General features: G+C 42.2%; 1 protein-coding gene and 17 non-coding genes across 18 annotated transcripts in view; 5 read left to right on the top strand and 13 right to left on the bottom strand.

Annotated features, from left to right (window-relative positions):
- The window catches only part of LOC137491231 (uncharacterized), a 498327-nt gene that overhangs the window by 227932 nt on the left and 247267 nt on the right, over positions 1-23128 (bottom strand). The window lies entirely within an intron of this gene.
- trnae-cuc (transfer RNA glutamic acid (anticodon CUC)) lies at positions 49-120 on the top strand. Its single transcript has one exon. It is a non-coding gene; the product is annotated as a tRNA-Glu (tRNA).
- On the bottom strand, positions 206-292 carry trnay-gua (transfer RNA tyrosine (anticodon GUA)). The gene is given in 2 exon segments: positions 206-241; positions 256-292. It is a non-coding gene; the product is annotated as a tRNA-Tyr (tRNA).
- trnae-uuc (transfer RNA glutamic acid (anticodon UUC)) lies at positions 381-452 on the bottom strand. Its single transcript has one exon. It is a non-coding gene; the product is annotated as a tRNA-Glu (tRNA).
- trnae-cuc (transfer RNA glutamic acid (anticodon CUC)) lies at positions 1215-1286 on the top strand. Its single transcript has one exon. It is a non-coding gene; the product is annotated as a tRNA-Glu (tRNA).
- Positions 1372-1458, bottom strand: trnay-gua (transfer RNA tyrosine (anticodon GUA)). Its single transcript is given in 2 exon segments — positions 1372-1407; positions 1422-1458. It is a non-coding gene; the product is annotated as a tRNA-Tyr (tRNA).
- trnae-uuc (transfer RNA glutamic acid (anticodon UUC)) lies at positions 1547-1618 on the bottom strand. Its single transcript has one exon. It is a non-coding gene; the product is annotated as a tRNA-Glu (tRNA).
- On the bottom strand, positions 3076-3148 carry trnar-acg (transfer RNA arginine (anticodon ACG)). Its single transcript has one exon. It is a non-coding gene; the product is annotated as a tRNA-Arg (tRNA).
- Positions 3444-3515, top strand: trnae-cuc (transfer RNA glutamic acid (anticodon CUC)). Its single transcript has one exon. It is a non-coding gene; the product is annotated as a tRNA-Glu (tRNA).
- trnay-gua (transfer RNA tyrosine (anticodon GUA)) lies at positions 3601-3687 on the bottom strand. The gene is given in 2 exon segments: positions 3601-3636; positions 3651-3687. It is a non-coding gene; the product is annotated as a tRNA-Tyr (tRNA).
- On the bottom strand, positions 3776-3847 carry trnae-uuc (transfer RNA glutamic acid (anticodon UUC)). Its single transcript has one exon. It is a non-coding gene; the product is annotated as a tRNA-Glu (tRNA).
- Positions 7116-7188, top strand: trnaq-uug (transfer RNA glutamine (anticodon UUG)). Its single transcript has one exon. It is a non-coding gene; the product is annotated as a tRNA-Gln (tRNA).
- On the top strand, positions 9541-9613 carry trnar-ccg (transfer RNA arginine (anticodon CCG)). Its single transcript has one exon. It is a non-coding gene; the product is annotated as a tRNA-Arg (tRNA).
- trnat-agu (transfer RNA threonine (anticodon AGU)) lies at positions 16046-16119 on the bottom strand. The gene has a single exon. It is a non-coding gene; the product is annotated as a tRNA-Thr (tRNA).
- Positions 16397-16470, bottom strand: trnat-agu (transfer RNA threonine (anticodon AGU)). Its single transcript has one exon. It is a non-coding gene; the product is annotated as a tRNA-Thr (tRNA).
- trnat-ugu (transfer RNA threonine (anticodon UGU)) lies at positions 16637-16710 on the bottom strand. The gene has a single exon. It is a non-coding gene; the product is annotated as a tRNA-Thr (tRNA).
- trnap-cgg (transfer RNA proline (anticodon CGG)) lies at positions 21209-21280 on the bottom strand. The gene has a single exon. It is a non-coding gene; the product is annotated as a tRNA-Pro (tRNA).
- Positions 21589-21660, bottom strand: trnap-cgg (transfer RNA proline (anticodon CGG)). Its single transcript has one exon. It is a non-coding gene; the product is annotated as a tRNA-Pro (tRNA).

Raw genomic sequence — 23128 nt, 5'->3', positions numbered from 1 at the left:
TGGGTGGAGGCCCACAGCTAGACTTGAGGCCAACCTTTACGCAGACCTTCCCTGGTGGTCTAGTGGTTAGGATTCGGCGCTCTCACCGCCGCGGCCCGGGTTCGATTCCCGGTCAGGGAACTTCCTTTTCAACTCCAATCTGAACTTTGAGGAGTGGTTAACTAACTTGGCGAAGGCAAGAAAGCGGCTCTGAGCGCAAAAGATGTCCTTCGAGCCGGAGTCGAACCAGCGACCTAAGGATTGCCATCATCCCACCTACAGTCCTCCGCTCTACCAACTGAGCTATCGAAGGCTTACGGGGCAGTTCCACAACCACATCCTATAAGGTAGCTGCAGTCCGACCGCTGGCCAAAAAGGACAGAAGCAAAAGCACTCAAACCTTCCCATACCGGGAGTCGAACCCGGGCCGCCTGGGTGAAAACCAGGAATCCTAACCGCTAAACCATATGGGAACAGCCACACTTGAAACCCAGTCTTGGCACAAACTCCAGTTCATTCTGATCGCTGGCACGTCCCTGCTCCGCTTGCACAAGTGCCACTCATACACTTACGCACTCTCTCATACAGTTTCTTGGTTTCCGTAACCGAGAATCTTCTGATCCGTAGTCATAAGCGCTAACCTTTGTGCCACCGTCACTCTGTTCAGCACCTTGTTAGCACTTTGCTTGAAGCAAGGACAAGGCTCTGTCAACCCGGAGTTCCTTCACCACACATTCTGCTTTGTTTTTATGGCAAGAGGTTGTGTGGATGGGATGCTCTTACAGGATTCCTGACAGTCCCTCCATAGAAGACCTGAGATCCAGGGTCGGAGACTCTCTCCTCTCCAAGAGTAGGTTAAAAGCAATGGTTTCTTTTGTGTCTGTGTGTCAGAGCCCTTAGGTGTTGCTGCAGCTCAGAGACCTACAAGTGGAGGAGATTACACTGCAAGTCGGCTGGATGACCTCTAAGTGGTAGGCACTTATACCGCACGTAGGCTGGGTTTGCGATTGATGTAGCTGTAGTAGACATTCATAAAATGGCAAGTTGTGGTGTCGATAGGATGCTCTTACACCGAGCATGTGACAGTCCCTCCCAAGAAGAACTGTGATCCAGGCTCTGAGACTTTCTCTTCTCCAGGAGGAGGTTGCAAACGTTAGTTATTTTTGTCAGAGCAGCTGCAGCACACCTGGGTGGAGGCCCACAGCTAGACTTGAGGCCAACCTTCATGCAGACCTTCCCTGGTGGTCTAGTGGTTAGGATTAGGTGCTCTCACTGCCGCGGCCCGGGTTCGATTCCCGGTCAGGGAACTTCCTTTTCACCTCCATGCTGAACTTTGAGGAGTGGTTAACTCAATTGGCGAAGGCAAGAAAGCGGCTCTGAGCGCAAAAGATATCCTTCGAGCCGGAGTCGAACCAGCGACCTAAGGATTGCCATCATCCCACCTACAGTCCTCCGCTCTACCAACTGAGCTATCGAAGGCTTACGGGGCACTTCCACAACCACATCCTATAAGGTAGCTGCAGTCCGACCGCTGGCCAAAAAGGACAGAAGCAAAAGCTCTCAAGCCTTCCCATACCGGGAGTCGAACCCGGGCCACCTGGGTGAAAACCAGGAATCCTAACCGCTAGACCATATGGGAACTGCCACTCTTGAGACCCAGTCTTGGCACAAACTCCAGTTCATTCTGATCGCTGGCACGTCCCTGCTCCGCCTGCACAAGTGCCACTCATACACTTACGCACTCTCTCATACACAGTTTCTTGGTTTCCGTAACCGAGAATCTTCTGATCCGTAGTCATAAGCGCTAACCTTTGTGCCACCGTCACTCTGTTCAGCACCTTGTTAGCACTTTGCTTGAAGCAAGGACAAGGGTCTGTCAACCCGGAGTTCCTTCACCACACATTCTGCTTTGTTTTTATGGCAAGAGGTTGTGTGGATGGGATGCTCTTACAGGATTCCTGACAGTCCCTCCATAGAAGACCTGAGATCCAGGGTCGGAGACTCTCTCCTCTCCAAGAGTAGGTTAAAAGCAATGGTTTCTTTTGTGTCTGTGTGTCAGAGCCCTTAGGTGTTGCTGCAGCTCAGAGACCTACAAGTGGAGGAGATTACACTGCAAGTCGGCTGGATGACCTCTAAGTGGTAGGCACTTATACCGCACGTAGGCTGGGTTTGCGATTGATGTAGCTGTAGTAGACATTCATAAAAATAAAAAAATATATAAACTGCTTACTCTTTGGTTGTGTTTAGGGTTGGGGTAGGAGTAAAATTGAATAAAACACAGCAGGTTACCGTGTGGTTGGGCCTAGGGCTGGGGTAGGTGTGATTTTAATAAACTGCGATAGGTTGTATTCTGTGCCATGTACGAGACATTGAATCAATGAAACCCACATGGAGGTTTGTTACTGTGAGGTTGGGTTAAGAGTTGGGGTAGGTTGGGAGGTTGATAAAACACAGCAGGAAACTGTGAGGTTGGTTTAAGGATTGGGGTAGGTTTGACATTCAAACATAACTGGTTGGACGCAGTGTCTTGTACCAGACATTAAATGAATGAAAACTCCAGGAGGTTTTTACAGCCCACTTGGGGCTGACCAGGTCGTTTGGAGCAGGCTCCGATTTCTATTTATACCTTTCTCAGTCAGGTAACTTCCTTTTCAGTAGTATGAGCGTCTGCACTGTGTGGCATATTTGCCGACGTATAACAGAGACTGAAACATTGCTCACACTTGTCTGAGGTGGTCATTTTGACTGCAATCTTGTTTTAGGTTGGCACTTTGTTTTTGAATATTGTCTGCTTTTCGAATGCGTATCTGTGCTGCAGTAGAACGCCTTAGCCTCACAGCAGACATTTTGGTTTACAAGTTGTCACTGCTGTCTTCCCAGGAGAGTGGCTGTACTGGTTTCTTCTGGAAGTCCTGAGGGATGTACGGGACCAAGTCATGAGAGCGGTTGGGGCAGCCTTTGAACCCAGGAGAGCACCCCACAGGCTCTGTGCTGGCGGCCCCAGAAACTCGATTCACTCCAGAGTAGAACCGAACAACTCCGGCAGGGGCAAACCGCGACCGCACTGCACTGAGAGCAACGCAAAAAAATCCTAAACGAGCCAGCCAGGAGTCGAACCTAGAATCTTTTGATCCGTAGTCAGACGCGTTATCCATTGCGCCACTGGCCCAGTCCGCATCAGCAGTGCTCATTAGCATGGTCCTTGGAAAGAGGACACGGCTCGGTGAACATGGAGTTCCTAAAACGCATGCTGTGCTTTGTTGTCATGGCAAGTTGTGGTGTCGATAGGATGCTCTTACACCGAGCATGTGACAGTCCCTCCCAAGAAGAACTGTGATCCAGGCTCTGAGACTTTCTCTTCTCCAGGAGGAGGTTGCAAACGTTAGTTATTTTTGTCAGAGCAGCTGCAGCACACCTGGGTGGAGGCCCACAGCTAGACTTGAGGCCAACCTTTACGCAGACCTTCCCTGGTGGTCTAGTGGTTAGGATTAGGCGCTCTCACTGCCGCGGCCCGGGTTCGATTCCCGGTCAGGGAACTTCCTTTTCACCTCCATGCTGAACTTTGAGGAGGGGTTAACTCAATTGGCGAAGGCAAGAAAGCGGCTCTGAGCGCAAAAGATGTCCTTCGAGCCGGAGTCGAACCAGCGACCTAAGGATTGCCATCATCCCACCTACAGTCCTCCGCTCTACCAACTGAGCTATCGAAGGCTTACGGGGCACTTCCACAACCACATCCTATAAGGTAGCTGCAGTCCGACCGCTGGCCAAAAAGGACAGAAGCAAAAGCTCTCAAGCCTTCCCATACCGGGAGTCGAACCCGGGCCACCTGGGTGAAAACCAGGAATCCTAACCGCTAGACCATATGGGAACTGCCATTCTTGAGACCCAGTCTTGGCACAAACTCCAGTTCATTCTGATCGCTGGCACGTCCCTGCTCCGCCTGCACAAGTGCCACTCATACACTTACGCACTCTCTCATACACAGTTTCTTGGTTTCCGTAACCGAGAATCTTCTGATCCGTAGTCATAAGCGCTAACCTTTGTGCCACCGTCACTCTGTTCAGCACCTTGTTAGCACTTTGCTTGGAGCAAGGACAAGGCTCTGTCAACCAGGAGTTCCTTCACCACACATTCTGCTTTGTTTTTATGGCAAGAGGTTGTGTGGATGGGATGCTCTTACAGGATTCCTGACAGTCCCTCCATAGAAGACCTGAGATCCAGGGTCGGAGACTCTCTCCTCTCCAAGAGTAGGTTAAAAGCAATGGTTTCTTTTGTGTCTGTGTGTCAGAGCCCTTAGGTGTTGCTGCAGCTCAGAGACCTACAAGTGGAGGAGATTACACTGCAAGTCGGCTGGATGACCTCTAAGTGGTAGGCACTTATACCGCACGTAGGCTGGGTTTGCGATTGATGTAGCTGTAGTAGACATTCATAAAAATAAAAAAATATATAAACTGCTTACTCTGAGGTTGTGTTTAGGGTTGGGGTAGGAGTAAAATTGAATAAAACACAGCAGGTTACCGTGTGGTTGGGCCTAGGGCTGGGGTAGGTGTGATTTTAATAAACTGCGATAGGTTGTATTCTGTGCCATGTACGAGACATTGAATCAATGAAACCCACATGGAGGTTTGTTACTGTGAGGTTGGGTTAAGAGTTGGGGTAGGTTGGGAGGTTGATAAAACACAGCAGGAAACTGTGAGGTTGGTTTAAGGATTGGGGTAGGTTTGACATTCAAACATAACTGGTTGGACGCAGTGTCTTGTACCAGACATTAAATGAATGAAAACTCCAGGAGGTTTTTACAGCCCACTTGGGGCTGACCAGTTCGTTTGGAGCAGGCTCCGATTTCTATTTATACCTTTCTCAGTCAGGTAACTTCCTTTTCAGTAGTATGAGCGTCTGCACTGTGTGGCATATTTGCCTGACGTATAACAGAGACTGAAACATTGCTCACACTTGTCTGAGGTGGTCATTTTGACTGCAATCTTGTTTTAGGTTGGCACTTTGTTTTTGAATATTGTCTGCTTTTCGAATGCGTATCTGTGCTGCAGTAGAACGCCTTAGCCTCACAGCAAACATTTTGGTTTACAAGCTGTCACTGCTGTCTTCCCAGGAGAGTGGCTGTACTGGTTTCTTCTGGAAGTCCTGAGGGATGTACGGGACCAAGATATGAGAGCAGTTGGGGCAGACTTTGAACCCAGGGGAGCACCCCACAGGCTCTGTGCTGGCAGCCCCAGAAACTTGATCCACTCCAAAGTAGAACCAAACAACTCTGGCAGGGGCAAACTGCAACTGCAGTGCATCCTGCAGTGCAACTGCAGTTAGCATCCTGTTTGGAAAGAGGACATGGACCGGTAAACATGGAGTTCCTTCAATGCATGCTGTGCTTTGTTGTCATGGCAAGTTGTGGTGTTGATAGGATGCTTTTACACAAAGCATGTGACAGTCCCTCCATAGAAGAACTGTGAACCAGGCTCTGAGACTTTCTCTTCTCCAGGAGGAGGTTGCAAACGTTAGAGTTATTTTTGTCAGAGCAGCTGCAGCACACCTGGGTGGAGGCCCACAGCTAGGCTAGAGGGCAACCTTTAGCCAGGCCTTCCCTGGTGGTCTTGTGGTTAGGACTTAGTGCTCTTACCGCTGTGGCCTGGGGTCAATTCCTGGTCAGGGAGCTTCCTTTTCACCTCTATGGTAAACTTTGAGCAGTGTTGCCGATGATCTCTTCACGAAAGCAGCTCTGAATGCAAAAGATGTCCTTCGAGCCACACTGTAAGACGTAATAAGACACACTCTGGCACAGATGTCCAGTCTGCACGCTGGAATACACACTATTATCTCATGGTTAAGACGCAGCTTCAAAAATTAGTTTCAAATTACAAATTTGCTTGAAATAACGCAAAAACAACCAATTTACACTTTTTAGTGAAATATTTGTGTCCTAATAGTGTTTTTAGCAGTGTGGGACACATATATGACTGTCAACAGCTCAAAAAATGTGTTTTGGAGTTTCGTGACCCTTTAAGGTACAAATGGTAGAGAAAATACACACATGAAAATCTTACTTTGTTTTTCTTTTAAGTAAGTATATTTTTATATGTTTTGTTGTTTTGTCTCAAATGTATGTAGGACACAAATGCCTCAAATGCAGCTTTAACATCATTGGAATAAATTATATTTTAACATATTCAAGTGGAAAAGTTAACATATTAAAAAGGAATAATTATTTACAAGGTTACTTTTATATTTGCATTTTTATAAACTAAAGCAGTTTTGTCCCAAACCTTTGAAAAATACTCCATGTTGTCTTTATAGTTTTTAGATGCTTCATTCATTACTGATTTTAGTTTATGCTTTCAAAATATGTAATTATGCAGTTGAAGTGATATTGTGCTATTTTGCTACATAGTAGAAGTGAACTAATTTTGTTTTGTGTTAAAGCCACAATGGCCCTGCATATAAGTGCTTTACTGGGACCTTGTAGGCACATTTTGTGCCTGGACTCAACTTAGTATTAGTGGGACCTTACTATTTTGTTAATTACTAAATGCCCACAGAGCATGCTCATAGGACATACTTCTGACTCAGATTGTATACCTATACTTCGCTCATTGTGGCTATATACAATCCACTTTGTGTGGACTTGCTATGGGCCCAAAGTGAACTTCTGTTTCGAGTGGGCCAGCCCACGGTTTGGTCTAGCAACATTGTATATGTTTTTGGTATAGACATGTTTCTTTGGAAATTTGTGCACTAATACTGTGCACTCAAGTACATGAAGGTGAGCTTTAGCAAACTGCATAAAACATTCAAAACTATTGTATAATAGGCTAAGAGAGACATTAGAAAAGCATATCTTAATTAAGATATAAATTGGATCTCATTAAAATACTGTAGAAATTATCCAAAAGGATTTTTATGTATTGTACTATAAAACAATCCAATAGGAATGGTTCCAAAATATGATCAAAATTCTAATTGAATTCCTTCAAATAAATCCGATAGGACGCTTCTTTTTTGTCTGTATAATCGTAAAAAAAAAAATTCTGTGTAACCGCTCCAATCTACTTTTTGTTCATGTTGTTTTTTGTTATGTGCGTCAGCAACTCCCTGGATGCTTATTACAGTTCACAGGCAGAAAAAACGGCCCAGTGGCCTAATGGATAAGGCACCAGCCTTTGAAGCTGGGGATTGAGGGTTCAAGTCCCACCTGGGTTGTCTTTGATGCATTTCTTATTAAGTTGGCTGTGCAGCACAATCCAGTGTGACCTTCAAAAAGCTAGGTTCATACCCTTAGGTCAAAAAGACATGACAATGGAAAACTCTTTAGAGAATCTGTTTTGTCATTAGGTGTACACACCAGATCGTCTGAATGCAATATGGTATAGGAATCCTAAAGTGCTGTTTTCTGAGTTATAAGAACTTCCTGAGCCATACAACAGATATGGCAAACGCTAGTATTGGCCCAGTGGCCTAATGGATGAGGAATCAGCCTTCAAAGCTAGGGATTGTGGGTTTAAGTCCCATTTGGGTTGTGTTTGTTGGGTTACATATAAATTGTATGGAAAAAATCCTGACATGTCTCCTCAAAGCTTATGCGTGATGATCTAAGGTCAATAGTTCGCTAGAGAGGGAGGGAGATCTTGACTTCAAGTACCCGGTGGCTTTCAAATAATGGTCTCATGTTAGGTGGATGATGATGAAATGCAAACAAGAAAATAGCTGCAGAAAGGTTGTGATTTCATGTTAATGAGAGTGGCCTCGTCTGGAATTTGAAACTCAAGACCAGTCTCAAACAATACCCCAGGACCAATGAGACACGAAGGTGGATGATTACACAAAGAAAATGTTTGTCCATTAGTTGCAAACATCTTATTTGATGGAATGCAAACTGGCATCGAGATCCCAAAGTGCAGTTTTCCATGCGTTGGCATCTTGTTGAGGGCATACAAGAGCTCCATGACAAAAACTTGGTAACATGGCCCAGTGGCCTAAAGGATAGGGCATCAGCCTCTGGAGTTGGGCGTTGTGAGTTCAAGTCCCATCTGGGTTGTCTTTGAAGGTCTCACTTCAAGTTGGGAGCAATGTTTGTTGGATGAAACACAGTAGCTGTGAAAACCTTCTAGAGATGTGTTTGCGTGTCATTAACTTCCTTCGTTGTCATCCTTATTACAACGATCCATAAACAAATCTAACAACTGAATCATTGCCGCTACTTTCTTTCAAATCAACTCACTTTTATTGTCACATCATCAGCAGCACGTGTGCTATGATGAGTGAAAAGCTTAGGTGCTGGCTCCAGACAACACAAAATACAGAGTAATACAGTGCAAATACAACCACAGTGCAAAAAAAAAAAGACAGTGCAAATACGACAGTACAAAATACAGACAGTGCAAATACAACGACAATGTGAAATTGACAGCGATGTGTACAATGAATAGGTGTCCACATAGTTGTAGGCAGTATTGTTTCAAGTATGGATTTTGATATTGATGGTGTGCAGTGAGGGTATGGTAGAGTCTGTGTGTGGTGTGTTAAGTGTTCATCAGCCTGATAGTCGGAGGGAAGAAACTTTCCTTCAGCCAGCTGGTACGTGACTGGATGCGGCAGAACCATCTGCCTGAGGGTAGCAAACGATTTTGTCGGTATAATTGTACATGTTCGACTAATTTAGATTAGAAGTAGATTGTGGGTTCAAGTCCCACCTGGGTTGTCTTTGATGCAGTTCCTTTTAAGTTGGCTGTGCAGCGCAATCCAGTGTGGCCTTCAAAAAGCTAGGTTCATACCCTTAAGTCAAAAAAACATGAAAATGGAAAACTCTTCAGAGAAGCTATTTTTTCATTAGGTGTACACATCAGATCGTCTGAAAGCAATAGGGATCCTAAAGTGCTGCTTTCTGAGTTACAATAACTTTATGAGTCATACAACAGATATAACAAATGCTAGTATTGGCTCAGTGGCCTAATGGATAAGACATCACCCTTCGAAGCTGGGGATTGTGGATTCAAGTCCTGTTCGGGTTGTGTTTGTTGGGTTACATTTAAGTTGTGCAAAAAAATCCTGGCTTGTGTACTCAAATCTTAGGTGTGATGATCCGAGGACAATGGTTAGCTTTGAATTCTCAGACTTGCTGCACACTTCAATTAAGATTCATCCAATCTTGCTCGAGTCTCACTGTCACGTTACAAACCTAAAAGGTTCCGCTAAGCTCTAGTAATGGAGATCTTGACTTCAAGTGCCCCGTGGCTCTCAACTAACAATCTCATGTTAGGTGGATGATAATGAAATGCAAGCAAGAAAATAGCTGCAGAAAGGTTGTGATTTCAAGTTAATGAGAGTGGCCTTGACTGGAATTTGAAACTCTCAAGACCAGTCACACTATACACTAGAACCATACCCCAGGACCGATGAGACAGGAATATGAATGATTGCAGAAAGAAAATGTTTGTCCATTAGTTCTTATTTGACGGAATGCAAACTGGCATCAAGATCCTAAAGTGCAGTTTTCCATGCGGTGGCATCTTGTTGAAGGCATACAAGAGATCCTTGATAATAGATTGGTGACGTGGCCCAGTGGCCTAATGGATAAGGCATCAGCCTCCGGAGCTGGGGATTGTGGGTTCAAGTCCCACCTGGGTCGGCCTTGAAGGTCTAACTTCAATTTGCTAGCAATGTTTGGTGGATGAAAACACAGTAGCTGTGAAGACCTTCTTGAGATGTGTTTGCATGTCATTAACTTCCTTCGTTGGCATCCATATTTCCTGTTATGACTAAAAGGGTACTCTGTGCTTACATATAAAGCTGGTGGGGTTTTCATGATCCATAAACAAATCTAATTACCGAACCATTGCCACTGCTTTTTTTTGTCTGTATTGTACATGTTAGAATGATTTACAGTAGGTGAGAGTTCAATGTGGCTATTACCGCCGTGGCATATACCGCCACCGCTTTAAATGGACAAGCACGAGTTTTTAATGTAGGACCGCAGTCTTTGAATGTGCCTCCAGGATGCACAACGGGATGATAACAGACAGAAATAGCCTATACAGCAGCTGTAAATATGCTACTGTTCTTATAAATAAAGATGAAACGATAAAACAAAGCATTATAATTCCTTCATTAATCATTAAACATTTGTTAACAAGCTTTATTATCATTGTAAACTTGTTAAGTGCAATGAGGATTAATTTTGGAAAGTAGAATTGAAGAAATAAAAGACAACAATAACAAAAATAAAAGCGCAAACATTCAGAACAAATAAGTAGGCCTAAATAAATAAATAAAGCAGTCTTTTAGCCTAAATATAAAAAGATGTTGTTTGCTATTTTGATAGAACTAGGACAGTCATTTATTAAGCTTTTTCATTTATATCTTCATTTACATTTTTACTTATGATTTTGTTGTTGATTAAGCATAAAAATAAATTGACCTACCTCAAGCAGATCACTAAAAGTACAAAAAAAAAATCATTTTGCCGCAGGACATAAATGAAGTCCCGCAAGTTTATTTTTAATAATTTAGTTGTAGTTCAGTTCATTTTTTCGAAACGTCAATGTTCTCCTTTAAAGTATAATTGTTGTTTTGTTTTTTGTTTGGTTTTTTACTTGTAGTAATGGCTCAGTATCTTTGGTATTTTAATTTTAATTTTTAGTCATCTTGCGTGTGAAATATAATTCGCGCATAACTGCGTAAAAAGAAGAAAAAGTTGTCAAAAGTTAGAGCCAATTCATCCAAATTAGCCATATTAAAATACAGCATGTATGTTAATACAGGCAGAGTGTAAACAAACTCAGGGTAAGGCTAAATTATGCACTTTCCTTTTAAGGCAAGATTTGCGGTGAACCAATAAGAGGTTTTACCAACCACTTATTTACAAATATTATATGTCAATTATCGTGCTCATGAGTTGATATGTTGCCTTTTTATAGCCTACATGCTACTATGGTGTATAATAATGTTTGGTGGAACAGTAAATTGGTTTAACAACTTGAATTTGGAATCGGGCCAGCCGAGTTGATTTCAGAAAATATTTTTTTTATTATACATATATATTATTATATTATTAAATTACCACTATTTTGGAGACCATGCGCTTCTTCACCCTCTTCTCCACTGTTTTCTTAAGTAAGTTAAAATGATGTTAAAACATGAAATGTAGGAAAACAGTACAAATAATCATGAAGGAGATAACGGAAAGACAGAATGGTATAATAATTACCCTTTGTGAGTTCCCGGTCCTCTTTCTGTAAAAAAAATGAGCTGTTATTAATGACTAAATAGGTCACGCAGAAGATCAGCTAAGAAAAGTTCTACAGGGTCTGTGGCACTTGCGGCCTTATGGGTTCATACAGGTTGTGAAAAGTGGGTGGGAATGCAAAGCTGTGAATCTTTTGGATATGACAATAGCCTGTACTGTATAAAGTAGCCTAAATTTATCAACTTACCCTAATCCTTTAGCTTTCATTTACTTAATTTTTTTTTACAATAAAATTGTTGCAAAGTAGCAATAGACAAGTTGTTACAGCAACACACAAATATGTTTCAAAGGATTAAAATATTAAAAAAGTTATTATGTTCTACATAAATATAAAAACTGCTGCCTCCATGCCTTCTTCATCTTGGGTGGCTTGTTTTTAGTTCATTCATGACAACTTGCTTTCTTATAATGTTATTATTAGCAGCAGTATTGTTTATTATATGCATATTTATATTTGTGTTATTAAAAACAAGCTTAGATTTGTCTACCTGTCAGGTTTTGGACCATATGGGGCATAGCTAAATTATATGTACAAAAAAACAATACACAACAAAAGAGTTTTGAAATATTAAATATGAAGCATTTTGGTTAGATTACATTAATCAAATCACGCAAACAGAGCATTTAGAAATTACGCAAACAGAGAGTAAAACCATCAGAAACCTACCTTCTTTTCTGTCATCCAGTCCTGCGCAAACAAGTGTTTATGTGTTTGTCTGACATGGTTAAATTAAAAAAAAAAAAATAAAATAAATGTAAAGCTTTATTATAGCTGTTGAGCGCAAGGCTATTTCCCAAAGATGGGTTGCGGTTGGAAGGGCATCCGCTGTGTAAAAACTTGCTGGATAAGTTGGTGGTTCATTCCGCTGTGGTGACCCCGGATTAATAAAGGGACTAAGCTGATAAGAAAATGAATGAATGAATAAAATATAGGCTATAGCCTAGTCTATATTTTATTACTTGCACTTATGTCCTGCAACACTTAACAATTTCCTTGATAACCGAATAATATGCAACATCCTTAAATTATTCTCTTAAATAAAGGGAAATTACCTATCAAGTGTCATATAGTCTAGGGAAATGTTAATATGATTAGGTTTCTCCTGAGCATTTGGGCAGAATGTTTGACGACGTCTATCAAAAAGAGGACGTTATAAAATATATATTTTTTACTGACCTATTACCGGAAAGTTTCTTTAGGCAACTTAACCCTGCGTTTTTGTCAAGATTCCCCCGTACTTTACCATTTAATCCCTCTATCATGTTTATCCCACTTGATTCCTCAGTTATATCACTGGGTGCTGTTAATGCTCCGGTCAGCTAATCAAAAACTTGTCTGCATATTTACTTAAGGGTGAGTCACAGGTGGATAAGATCAATCTTTGGTTAAGCAAACTTTAACTACAAAAAACTGACTACAAATGTGCAGATATCTTCATTCTCACAATACCAAACTAAGCTTTTTGCATAATATGCGTTTATACAAACATTTAAGCAACACATTCATAATCATGATGATTATTTTTGCCAGTGCAATTCGTGCGCTAGTTTTATTCATCCATTTACGTTGATGATCATGTTAATGGATGGCCGCAAACTTCACAGTTCATCGGGCACAGTTAACAACCTTTCTGCATATTGCAGCACATTAACAAATCGACTCAGAATCACTTAGCTATCATAACCGTTTTGTGTTTCATTTATAGATTTAATTTCAGATCATTTCAACCAATTATTGCAGTGAAAAAAAAATGATGCATCAATACATCAAAGCACTCTCTTGCTGACATCAGGGCTTTCCTGTTGCAGTCGGGTGTGCACGTCTACAACACCACTATAAGACGACACTATAGACATCAAAGACCTGTAGGCCTTCCTAGAAAAACATCTGCAAGGAAAATGAACAGGTATTGTGTATTATCATCTTGTCAAATCAAGTATTTCAGCAACACTGATGTCAAAAAGTTATTAATAAAATTTTTGTATGTGTTTGTTGTATAGTGCTGCACTTAAAACGATTGACGAAAAACTTAACAAGGACAATGAGCGATCTGCTAAAAAGGTTCAGAGTGAGCTTCTGTTTAGAATACAGTTAAAAGCATCAGTCTGCAATATTAGAAAACCATTAAAACAACTCAGGTGGACCTATGGAAAAGCCAGGTAAGCCATTTTGAACAATGCCATAATGAAAAGATTCAATTAACATTCATTCATGCATCTCTTTATTTAGGCTATTTGCTTTATACGTGCTTACATGTCCTACAAATTTAGTAATAGTACAGACCCTATTAATAATGTTGTAAAACCGAAAGCAAAGCATCCAAAAAAATTCATGCCTGGGGAGCCATATCCCGCCAGGGACCTGGACCGCTAGTTGTGTTAGAAAATTAGTTCAAATTTCTTCAATATGATTTAATCGTTTCTTTGCAGTTTCTTTATTTATATCTTTTTTTTTTCTATTTTCAGGAATTATGGACAGCTGTTTTTACAAAGAAACTATAGTAAAATTTAATCAGGTTCCATATGTAAAACAACACTTTAAAGAACCACATCGCTTCTTCCAAGGTAGATACAGTATGTAGGCCTACTGTTCTAACTGTGTGTGTGTGTGTGTGTACATGTTCACTGCTGTGTGTGTGTGTGTGTGTGCACACGTTCACTGCTGTGTGAATGTGTTGAACTTTTTTATCAATCTTGATGATTATAGAATAAATAGTAAAGTTAACACATTGTTTAAAGGTTACATAGTTTACCCATTTTTTTATGATTTAACACTATTATTATGGTTCTTCTGAGTGTGCCAGTTTAGGTTCAGTTCAAAAAACAATTCAGATTTTTATTATGATGTGTTATAATGTGTCATTTTGGGGGCGTGTACACAGCTTGCTGTTTTACATTTACATTTAGCAGACGCTTTTATCCAAAGCAACTTACAAATGAGGACAAGGAAGCAATTTACACAACTATAAGAGCAACAATGAATAAGTGCTGTAGGCAAGTTTCAGGTGTGTAAAGTCTAAAAAGGAAAGCATTAGTAATGTAAGATTTTTTTTTTTTGAGTACAGTTAGTGGTATAGCTAGAGGCAATTGCAGATTAGGAAGTGAAGTGGACACTAAATAGTTGAGTTGTTAGTCGTTTCTTGAACGACTAACAAGTGACTCTGTTTCTTGAACGACTAACAAGTGACTCTGCCATTCTGATGCAGTTAGGGAGTTCATTCCACCAACTGGGCAGATTGAATGCGAGAGTTCGGGAAAGTGATTACTTCCCTCCTTGGGATGGAACCAAAAGGTGACGTTTATTCACAGAACGAAAGTTTCTGGAGGGCATATAAATCTGCAGAAGTAAGAGCAGATAAGAGGGAGCAAAGCCAGAGGTCGCTTTGTAGGCAAACATCAGAGCTTTGAATTTGATGCGAGCAGCAACTGGCAGCCAGTACAAACGGGTGAGTAGCGGAGTGACATGTGCTCTTTTCAATTCATTAAAGACCACTCATGCTGCTGCATTCTGGAGTAGCTGAAGGGGCGTGTTGCTTCACATGAAAATTAGTTTCAAATTCAGTCGTTTGGTGAGTAAATGAATATGATAAATAAGAACACACAGGCATGTGCGTATAGACATTGTTACATATTGAGTAACATTAATTTTGACAATGCAAGTGTGTATTGTTCCTCTGTGTTTCCTCCATTATCTATCTCTTTCTCTCTCTCTCTCTCTCCACATGAGCGGAGATCAGGTGCAGCTGTGAGAGGGGCGGCGCCAGCTATAAAGGCACGCCGTTGACGCTCCTCATCGAGTTCTCTTCCTGTTTCCCCTTGCTTTTGTGTGTGTCTGAGCAGCTCGCTCTGAGTTCTCTGTGCGGCAGTGATCTGTCTGAAACCTTTTGTTCAAAGTAATCCGGCGAGATACTCTGTTAAATACGGTAATAGGACGGTAACCTGCATTAGCGGTGGCTGATTGTGTAATGCCTTTCTCCAACCCTGTTTCAAAGTCATCTGGTGAGATACTCTGTTAAATACGGTACTAGGACGGTATCATGTGTTAGCTGTGGCTAATATTTACCTTAATGCTGAATGATCAACGGGAAGGCCCTTTTTCTTTTGTCCAGTTTTCTCCTGTTTTGTGGTTAGTTATGGAGGTTAGAATTGTATGCTTTATTTATGGAATTTTATTTTTGGTATAGGTAAGAGGTTTAATATTAGGTAACGTACCTTGTTTTGTTTCTTGTTTTGGCCTTTTTGTTCCCTGATTCTGATTTTGATCTTTTTGTTTAATAAATCTGATACCCCTTATTGACAACTTGGCCTGTGTGTGTGTGCTTGGGGGAACAGGAACGGGGACTCCGGGTGACCACTTTTTATAGCGGTCATCCTTAAACTTATGTGCGTAGCGGGGTGCATCCGCTACATAACAAAATACAATGTAATGTTGTACAGTAACATGTCATTTGTTTGTTTCAGTTATCTTCATTTGAATGGTTTCGTGAGAATGTGATGGTGTGCTTTATCTGCCTACTGAAGTGGGCGGGTTGTGTGACGTTAGATTCGGGGGACGTTATGGGGGCGGGGTTTGCGTGACGTGCTGCGAGCTACTAGCGCGAGAGTGGAAACGCAACATGATTTTGACCTCACTGCTTAACCTCCTAGGCAATTGGCCCAGCCCAATTAAATCCCCAGCCTCAGCTCACAGCCTAGAAGTCCAATGCGCTATCCATTGCACCACAGAGCTTGAATGCTCTCCAGCCTCAAGCACTGTTGCACAGAAAGCACTTTTTGGTACTCTCTGGCCCATGAAAGAATGGCCAACTGCGGACAAGGCACTGCTGGGATTCAAACCCAGGATCTCCTGTTTACTAGACAGGCGCTTTGACCAACTAAGCCACAGTGCCAAATGATGTTAACATGGGCTAATTGTTTAATCGAAAAAAAAAGGAAAAGTAAACCTAACAACGGTAGCGCTGCATGTGTAAATGTCTGGACTTGATATATTAAAGTCCAGTTGGTTAGGCATTACCACACTTTGCTATATAAAGCCATCGTCCAAAGCCCTCTTGAACGAGCAGCATTCTTAAGGATTTGAGTTTTGTTAAGAAACCGACTGCTAAACATCCCGCTGCGTAAACAGTCGTAACTCTTAAGAATAAGCAGTCCTGGAACCTGTACATTAGGCACTGCTGGGATTTGAACCCAGGATCTCCTGTTTACTAGACAGGCGCTTTGACCAACTAAGCCACAGCGCAAAAAAGAGGGCAAGATGTTTCTGCACAAAGAGATCAAAAAAAAGACAGCAAGTCTTTAAATGGCAACCTAAGAGGTTGTTCAACTCTATTTGTTGCACTATCCATTACGCCTCAAAGCTATACAATTTCATAATTCATTTCGTTAAGCTCTATAAAACAAGCACTAAGGCGCTGCTGGGAGTTGAACCCAGGATCTCCTGTTTACAAGACAGGCACTTTGACCAGCTAAGTAACAGCGCCACAAAAATATATTGTAAGAGACATTTGCCCAATAACAAAAATCGGAGAAGAAAAAAACCAATAGTCAACAAAAATCAGCGTGTCATGATGCAGAAAATGCTGACAAGATGGAAGGGGTCTTTTAGGGCCTACTTACACTATGCCATCCGTACCGTACCGTGCCCAGGTCCGTTTCCCGGATCGTTTGAGAAGTGAAAGTGCGCTGAATCGGGCTCAAGCACGGTTCACTTGGCCGGCCCTGGCCCAGTTGGAAGAGGTGTGCCTGAACACGGTTCACTTGAGCCAAAGCCTGAAAGCGAGACGTGACTTTTAAGGGACTGTTTCATATGGATTTATTAATCATTCTTACTGTTCAGTGAACGCAAACTGCCGTCGTTTATTGAAGACGCAAACTCCTCACTTCACGACAGCTGCGCGCCTTCAGCAGACCTCCTCATACCTGCAGCACGAGGGGTTTATGATTGTTTATGAGCGCCAGAAGTGGCGGATCTGTTCGGCAAAATATCTGACTGCGTGTCAATGCATCCCTAAGGACTGTTTGGCGAAATATTTGACTGCATATCAAACGATTTAAACGATATAACTAGAGAAATCTCCACTGTGCTTTTGAGTGAGAGCGCGCTTCTCACTGAACAGCCCAGCAGTGATGACGTAAGCGTGCCGAAGCCCGTTTGTGGTGTGAGCGCGGGCCGTCGGGGGAGACGGGAGGGGGGACAAGCATGCTTTGGCCTGGTTTGAGGCAACTGTACCTAGTGTGAGGTGTGAGTACGGCCTTAGAGTCTGGATGATTATGTCTCAAACCTGACCGGTACCCTGGACCCTGCTCCTCTTGAATAAGCTCAAACCCAAAACCCTGAGATTAAGAGTCTCATGCTCTACAGACTGAGCTAGCTGGGCTGGTGAGGAGCTTATTCAAGAGCTAGACACCGTTTACATCAATACCTTCCCTACCCTGGAGAATGTTCTGCTAAATCCTGATTTCATCCTGTAACGCTGGACAGAATGTCGCTTGACGTGCGTTCCAAGTTGTGAGTGATTTACATGTTTAGTCAATGCAAACGCGTGTATAGACATCCTGCGGCATGATGCGCGCGAATGGTGCGGCGCGAATGACGCAAATTGATCATTTTGCACGAATCCCTCGAGTTCGAAAATCTGAACTCAGTGATTGTGACGTAGAACCTGTTGATGGTGTCCCGGGGGAAAACCTCCGAGCAACAATCAACCACCAACCTTTCAGATAGCAGGCAAACGTGCTAACCAATTGAGCCAAAGAGACTTAGTGAAAGGTCACCTATAGTGGTAGAAACACTGAACTTTGTCTCAAAAGGTCTGTCATATGAACCTAATGTAAGTTTGCTTAGAGAGACAGAAAGGTAACAGAAGCACCCAACATGGAGCTCGAACACATGACCCTGATATTAAGAGTCTCATGCTCTACCGACTGAGCTAGCCAGGCTGGTAAGAAACTTTTTCAAGAACTAGTTACCGTTTACATCAATACCTTCCCTAACTGTGACAAAGTTCTGCTAAATCCTCATCTTGTATCATCTCAGCTTCATCTTGTAATGCTGGACAGAATGTGGCCCAGGATCTATGCCCAGTGCACGTGTTAGCAGTTGCAAGGCAGCAAAATGCCTAATTCGTCCCTGGGTGGGCTTGAACCAAACCACCAACCTTTCAGAAAACAGCCGAACACGCTAACCGATTGCGCCATAGAGACTAAGTAAAAGGTCACCTACAGTGGTAGAAACGCTGAACTTTGTCTCAAAAGGTCTGTTATATGAACCTAATCAAAGTTTGCTGAGAGAGAGACAGAAAGGTAACAGAAAAGCCCAACATGGGACTCAAACCTTCGAACTTGAGATTAAGAGTCTCATGCTCTACCCACTAAGCTAGCCGAGTTGATGAGGAGCTCTTTTAAGAGCTAGACACCATTTACAGTAATACCTTCCCTACCTGTGATCTTACTGCTAGAGCTTGGAGAAGGGGTATAGGTGTGTGTGGATTTCGGTCATACACTTTACATCTCCAGGCAGAAAAAAAATCCTCAATAGGTTTGAGGAATGGAGAATATGGAGGGGGAGATAAACAACTAAAAAACATGGGTGGGCAGTAAACCAGTTATGAACCAGATGAGCTCTGATTTTTAAATTGCAATTCTTTGTGAAAGGTGTTTACCTATATGATCAGTTAGTATGCAAAATAGGACAACTGACTTTACAATTGTGAATGACAGTGTGTTCCTTGTGAAAACAAAAGATTTCTGCATGAAAATTGTTCAAAATGCAAAGAATTGTGTGTAGTGTTTTGAAAAAAGTGTGTTTGAACCTGCAATTTGAGCGTAAAGCAGGAATTGTGCTTGTAGTTTAGCAGAATTGGTTCAGGGGGTTGGTGCATCAGTTACATGTAGTAGTCATTGTGTCTGTAGTACAAGTAATTGTGTGTAAACAAATGGAAAAAAAACTGTAATTAATAGGTCACCTATAGCTTTAGCTTGAGGCTGTGTTCAAAATGACATCAATGTTTTCAAAGTGCACTGCTAAGTGAGCACAATTGTAAACATGACGATTGCTAAAACTGAACTGCAAAAATAATTTGAAAGCAAATTACACTTAAGGGAGATGATCTTAATGTTTTTTTATTTGAATTTAAACTTTGAATGTTAGAATGTTCTAAATGAATATGGCATAGGGGGATAACTGGGAATAGAACACAGCCAGGAACTATGTTTCTACAGCTCCAGAGTTGTAGTTGTGAGTGCTTAAGTTTGCGACGTAGTTTGCGAATGTTCGGTGGAGCAATGGATTTGGGAAACGGCAAATCAACAAACTATGCTTATAACTACGGTACTTGCGACCTTAGTTGGCTAACGATGGTTTTGGTCAGCTAACTTCATGTTAAATAATTGTCTTTAGGAATTTGCAGTTAAAATGTAAAATTCGATAAAGCAAGTTTTAATTGTAATTGTAGACATGTTAGTTGAGACATGTTATCGGTTGTTATTGCCTATAATTTAAATTGTTACAACTGTAATAGCATTTTGTATTGCATTATTATTACTAAATGCAAATTAAAACTAAATGCTATAGCTTAAAGCAGGGGTCACCAATCTCGGTCCTGGAGGGCCAATGTCCCTGCTGAGTTGAGCTCCAACTTGCCTCAACATACCTGCCTGAGTATTTCATGTATACCTTGTAAAACCTTGATTAGCTTGTTCAGGTGTTTTTGATTAGGGTTGGAGCTAAAATCTGCAGGACACCGGCCCTCCAGGAACAAGTTTGGTGACTCCTGGCTTAAAAGGATAGTTCACTCAGACAGCAACTTTACAGGGCAACACTATGCTGACAAACTGGCATTCTCAGAAAAAGGCCTCAGTAAGCCACAACGCCCTTACAAAAAAGCAGACAACTGTAAGGGCTCAACCAAAATTTGAACCTGTGATTTCTCACGGCATGAACGAGAATCATACTCCTAGACAACCAAGCCACTATGCAAAGGAATGTTTTATGTGCCGACACTATCTGATGGCAAACTGGATTTCTTCGAAAGACGTTTTTTATGAAAGCCATAATGCCCTATAAAACAACAGAGAAACTGCAAGGGGTAAGGATTTGAAACAGGGACTTTTCACACCCTAAGCAAGAATCATACCCCTAGACCAACAAGCCACAAAAGCTTGAATATTTCACAAGACATCAGAAGCAGCAGAAGGTCAGAAATCCTTATTTAACAATTGTGTCAGAACATACCTTCAAAAGCTTTAGCGTTGAAGCAGGGCTTTTGCTTCATTTGGACGCCTTAAGCGTGAATCATGCCCCTAGACCAACGAGCAACTGCAAAACAGTCACTTTACATGGCAACACTATCTGCTGACAAAGCGGCATTCTCTGAAAAAGGCCTCTGTGTAAGCCACAACACCCTTACAAAACAGCAGACAACTGTAAGGGCTCAACCTAAATTTGAACGTGGGATTTCTCACGGCATGCTTGAGAATCATACTCCTAGACCAGCAAGCCACTATGCAAGGAATGTTTATGTGGCGACACTATCTGCTGACAAACTGGAATTTTTCGAAAGACATTTTTATGAAAGACATAATGCCCTGTAAAACACAGGACACCTGCAAGGGCTCGTCCGGGATTTAAACCCGGGACCTCGCCAGCCGAAGCGAGAATCATACCCCTAGACCAACGAGCCATTGCAAAACAGCAACTTTATATGGCAACACTATCTGTTGACAAACTGGCATTCTCAGAAAAAAGGCCTCTTTGTAAGCCACAACGACCTTACAATACAGCACACAACTGTAAGGGCTCAACCAAAATTTGAATCTGGGATTTCTCATGGCATGAACGAAAAATCATACTCCTAGAACATCAAGCCCCTAGGCAAAGGAATGTTTTATGTGGCGACACTATCTGCTGACAAACTGGAATTCTTCGAAAGACAGTTATATGAAAGAAATAATGCCCTGTAAAAGATAGTACACCTGCAAGGGCTCGTCCGGGATTTGAACCCGGGACCTCTCGCACCCGAAGCGAGAATCATACCCCTAGACCAACGAGCCACTGCAACCCACCCACTGCAAATTACTTTATATGGCAACACTATCTGCTGACCAACCGGCATTCTCAGAAAAAAGGCCTCTGTGTAAGCCACAACGCCCTTACAAAACAGCAGACAACTGTAAGGGCTCAACCGAAATTTGGATCTGGGATTTCTCATGGCATGAACGAAAAATCATATTCCTAGACCAGCAAGCCACTATGCAAAGTAATGTTTTATGTGGCGACACTATCTGCTGAAAATCTGGAATTCTTCGAAAGACATTTTTATGAAAGAGATAATGCCCTGTAAAAGGTAGTACACCTGCAAGGGCTCGTCCGGGATTTGAACCCGGGACCTCTCGCACCCGAAGCAAGAATCATACCCCTAGACCAACGAGCCACTAAATTAAGACAATTTCACATGGCGTCAGAAGCATCAGATCTCTAACGAATCAAGGGCACCCTAATCGAGAATCATACCCCTAGACCAACGAGCCACTGCAAAACAGAAACTGCAAATATCTTTATATGGCAACACTATCTGCTGACCAACCGGCATTCTCAGAAAAAAGGCCTCTGTGTAAGCCACAATGCCCTTACAAAACAGCAGACAACTGTAAGAGCTCAACCGAAATTTGAATGTGGGATTTCTCACGGCATGAACGAGAATCATACTCCCAGACAAGCAAGCCACTATGCAAAGGAATGTTTTATGTGCCGACACTATCTGCTGACAAACTGGAATTCTTCGAAAAACGTTTTTTACGAAAGCCATAATGCCGTGTAACGCAACAGAGAAACTGTAAGGGCTCGTCCGGGATTTGATCCCGGAACCTCTCGCACCCTATGCGAGAATCATACCCCTAGACCAACGAGCCACAAAAGTCTCAATATTTCACAATAAATCAGAAGCAACAGATGGTCAGAAATCCTTATCTAACAAACATTGAAGCTGGCCTTTTGCTTCATTTGGACCCGGGACTTCTGCAATGGTTCGTCCAGAATTTAAAAGCAGGACCTCTCGCACCTTATGCGAGAATCAAGCCCCTAGACCAACGAGCTACTGCAAAACAGCCACTTTACATGGCAATACTATCTGCTGACAAACCTGCATTCTCAGAAAAAAGGCCTCTGTGTAAGCCACAACGACCTTACAAAACAACAGATAACTGTAAGGGTTCAACCGAAATTTGAACATAAGATTACTCATGGCATGAACGAGAATCATACTACTAGACCGGCAAGCCACTATGCAAGGAATATTTTATGTGGCGACACTATCTGCTGACAAACTGGAATTCTTCGAAAGAAGTTTTTATAAAAGACATAATACCCTGTAAAACACTTGACACCTGCAACTGCTTGTCTGGGATTTGAACACAGGACCTCTCGCACCCGAAGCAAGAATCATGCCCCTAGACCAATTAGCCACTGCAAAATAGCAACTTTATATGGCAACGCTAATTGCTGACAAACTGGCATTCTCAGAAAAAAGGCCTCTGTGTAAGCCACAATGCCCTTACAAATCAGCAGACAACAGTAAGAGCTCAACCGAAATTTGAATCTGGGATTTCTCACGGCATGAACGAGAATCATACTCCTAGACAACCAAGCCACTATGCAAAGGAATGTTTTATGTGCCGACACTATCTGCTGACAAACTGGAATTCCTCGAAAAAGTTTTTATGAAAGCCATAATGCCCCGTAAAACAACAGCGAATCAGCAAGGGCTCGTCCGGAATTTGAACCCGGGACCTCTCGCACCCTAAACGAGAATCATACCCCTAGACCAACTAGCCACAAAAGCTTGAATATTTCACAAGACATTAGAAGCAACAGATGGTCAGAAATCCTTATCTATCAAACAT

This window comes from Danio rerio, chromosome 4 (genome assembly GCF_049306965.1).
Source record: "Danio rerio strain Tuebingen ecotype United States chromosome 4, GRCz12tu, whole genome shotgun sequence".
Lineage (NCBI taxonomy): Eukaryota > Metazoa > Chordata > Actinopteri > Cypriniformes > Danionidae > Danio > Danio rerio.
Note: the sequence above shows the minus strand (reverse complement) of the source record. Positions and strands in the feature narration are given on the sequence as shown.